Below are 4,033 nucleotides of genomic sequence, written 5' to 3'. Positions count from 1 at the left end.
TTAAATAAATAAAAATATTTCTTCTCTATTTTACATCATCTCCCTTTTTCCATCATGGATCTAAGCGGAAATGAACAGTCCAGAAGGACTCTGGGGTCATATGCTAACCCCTCTATTGCTTCATATGGGAGTAGTATCTGCATACCCTCCATTGGAGTCAGTAGCTTTGAGTTGAATCCTCAGCTCATTATCATGGTGCAGTAAAGCTGCCAGTATTCTGGTCTTCCATAGGAAGAACCTACAGAGTTTTTGGCATAGTTTTTACAAATTGCTGACACAGTACATGATAAGGAAGTAGATCAGGATGTCTACAGATTATTACTGTTCCCATTTGCTGTAAAAGACCAAGCTAAGAGGTGGTTAAATAACCAACCTAAGGCTAGCATAAAGACATGGAAACAGCTGACAGAGAAATTCCTGAATCAATACTTTCCTCCAAAACAGATGACACAGCTAAGGCTGGACATCCAAGGCTTTAAACAAGGAGATAATGAATCTCTTTATGATGCCTGGGAGAGATACAGAGAGATGCTAAGAAAATGCCCCTCTGAAATCTTTTCAGAGTGGGTTCAGTTAGACATCTTCTATTATGGGTTTGCAGAAAGAGCTCATATGTCTCTAGATTACTCAGCTGGTGGATCTATCCACATGAGAAAGACAATTGAAGAAGCTCAAGAGCTCATTGATACAGTTGCCAGAAATCAGCATCTGTACTTAAGCAGTGACCCCTCCATGAAAGAAGAGGCTAAAACAGTAACTGTTGAACTCAGTCTTGTAGAATAAGCTGCTGAATTCAATCAGCAATTGGACTTTCTAACACAACAGTTAGCCAAATTCAAAGAAAGACTACAAGAGACAAGGATGGCAAATATAAATATGGAAGAAAAATTAAAGCAAACAAAACAGCAGCTGTCAAAACAAATAACAGAAGAATGCCAAGCAGTTCAATTAAGAAGTGGGAAAACATTAAATACCCCACCTCAAGGCAGCAGGAAGCCAAGAAATGAGCAAACCACCTAGAATCCATCTGAGGACAATAAGAGCCCAGGAAAAAATAATTCTAGCGTTAAAACGCCAGAAATTGGGTGGAAGGCTGGCGCTGAACGCCAAGACCATGCTCAGGACTGGCGTTCAACGCCAGAAACAAGCAAGGAACTGGCGTTGAACGCCCAAAGAAAGCACAGTTCTAGCGTTCAGACGCCAGGAACAGCTGAGGAGTTGGCATCTAACGTCACTCCAGCTTCCAACCCTGGCATTCAAATGCCAGTGAGGGATCAGACTCACACAAGTACTGATGACAACCCCTCTAAAAAGGCTTCTTCAATCACTTCTGTAGGAAATAAACCTGCAGCAACCAAAGTTGAGGAATATAAAGCCAAGATATCTTATCCTCAAAAACTCCGCCAGGAGGAGCAGGATAAGCAATTTGCTCGCTTTGCAGATTATCTCAGGAATCTTGAAATAAAGATTCCGTTTGCAGAGGCACTTGAGCAGATACCTTCTTATGCCAAGTTCATGAAAGAGATCTTGAGTCATAAGAAGGATTGGAGAGAAACTGAAAGAGTTCTCCTCGTTGAAGAATGCAGTGCAGTCATTCTGATAAGCTTTTCTAAAAAGCTTAAAGATCCCGGAAGCTTTCTGATACCATGCATATTGGAGGGTAATTGCACCAAGACAGCCCTATGTGATCTTGGGGCAAGCATCAACCTAATACATGCATCCACCATCAGAAAGCTTGGTTTAACTGAAGAAGTTAAACCAACCTAGATATGTCTCCAACTTGCTGATGGCTCCATTAAATACCCATCAGGCGTGATTGAGGACATGATTGTCAGGGTTGGGCCATTCGCCTTTCCCACTGACTTTGTTGTGCTGGAAATGGAGGAGCACAAGAGTGCTATTCTTATTCTAGGAAGACCTTTCCTAGCAACTGGACGAACTCCCATTGACGTCCAATAGGGGAAAATAACCCTGAGAGTCAATGAGGATGAGTTTAAGTTGAATGTTGTTAATTCCATGCAGCATCCAGACACACCAAAAGACTGCATGAAAGTTGATCTCATTGACTCTCTGGTGGAGGAGATCAACATGGATGAGAGTCTCGAATCAGAGCTAGAAAACATCTTTAAAGATGTTCCGCCTGACCTAGAGGATTCAGAGGAATTGAAAGAGCCTCTGAAATTTCCTCAGGGAGAGGAAAAACCTCCTAAACCCGAGCTCAAACCATTACCACCATCCCTGAAATATGCATTTCTGGGAGGTGATACCTTTCCAGTGATCATAAGCTCTGCTTTAAATCCACAGGAAGAGGAAGCACTAATTCAAGTGCTAAGGACACACAAGACAGCTCTTGGGTGGTCCATAAGTGACCTTAAGGGCATAAGCCCAGCTAGATGCATGCACAAGATCTTATTGGAGGACAATGCTAAACCAGTGGTTCAACCACAGAGGCGGCTAAATCCAACCATGAAGGAAGTGGTGCAGAAAGAGGTCACTAAATTACTGGAGGCTGGGATTATTTATCCTATTTCAGATAGCCCCTGGGTGAGTCCTGTTCAAGTTGTCCCTAAAAAGGGAGGCATGACAGTGGTTCATAATGAAAAAAATGAATTGGTTCCTACAAGAACAGTTACAGGGTGGCGCATGTGTATTGATTACAGAAGGCTCAATACAGCCACCAGAAAGGATCATTTTCCTTTACCATTCATAGACCAGATGCTAGAAAGACTAGCAGGTCATAATTATTACTGCTTTTTGGATGGCTATTCAGGCTACAACCAAATTGCAGTAGATCCCCAGGATCAAGAGAAAACAACATTCACATGTCCATCTGGAGTATTTTCTTACAGAAGGATGCCTTTTGGGCTGTGTAATGCGCCTGCAACCTTTCAGAGATGCATGCTCTCTATTTTCTCTGATATGGTGGAAAAATTTCTGGAAGTCTTCATGGATGACTTCTCAGTATATGGAGACTCATTCAGCTCCTGTCTTGATCACCTGACACTGGTTTTGAAAAGATGCCAAGAGACCAACCTGGTTTTAAACTGGGAAAAATGTCACTTTATGGTGACTGAAGGGATTGTCCTTGGGCATAAAATTTCAAACAAGGGAATAGAGGTGGATCAAGCTAAAATAGAGGTAATTGAAAAATTACCACCACCTGCTAATGTTAAGGCAATCAGAAGCTTTTTGGGGGCATGCAGGATTCTATAGGAGGTTTATAAAGGATTTTTCAAAAATTGCAAAACCTCTAAGCAACCTGCTAGCTGCTGACATGCTATTTGTGTTTGACACAGAGTGCCTGCATGCGTTTGAAACTCTGAAAGCTAAGCTGATTACAGCACTAGTTATCTCTGCACCAGATTGGACATTACCGTTCGAATTAATGTGTGATGCCAGTGATCACGCCATTGGTGCAGTACTGGGGTAGAGGCATGACAAGCTTCTGCATGTCATTTATTATGCTAGCCGTGTTTTGAATGATGCCCAGAAAAATTACACAACCACAGAAAAAGAATTACTTGCAGTGGTTTATGCCATTGACAAGTTTAGATCATACTTAGTAGGATCAAAAGTGATTGTGTACACAGATCATGCTGCTCTTAAATATCTACTCACAAAGCAGGATTCAAAACCCAGATTCATAAGATGGGTGTTGCTTCTGCAAGAGTTTGATATAGAAATAAGAGACAGAAAAGGGACAGAGAACCAAGTGGCTGACCATCTGTCCCGGATAGAACTAGTGGAAGGGGCGTCCTCCCCCTCTATTGAGATCTCTGAAACTTTTCCGGATGAGCATTTGTTCGCCATTCAGGAATTACCATGGTTTGTAGACATTGCAAACTACAAAGCTGCAAGGTTCATCCCCAAGGAGTACAGCAGGCAACAAAAGAAAAAATTAATTACTGATATAAAGTACTACTTGTGGGATGAACCCTATCTCTTTAAGAGATGTGCAGACGGCATAATCCGTAGGTGTGTGCCTAAGGAAGAAGCACAAAGGATCTTATGGCATTGCCATGGGTCACAATAT

The sequence above is a fragment of the Arachis ipaensis genome, chromosome B8 (genome assembly GCF_059453495.1).
Source record: "Arachis ipaensis isolate K30076 ecotype BB chromosome B8, ASM5945349v1, whole genome shotgun sequence".
Lineage (NCBI taxonomy): Eukaryota > Viridiplantae > Streptophyta > Magnoliopsida > Fabales > Fabaceae > Arachis > Arachis ipaensis.
Note: the sequence above shows the minus strand (reverse complement) of the source record.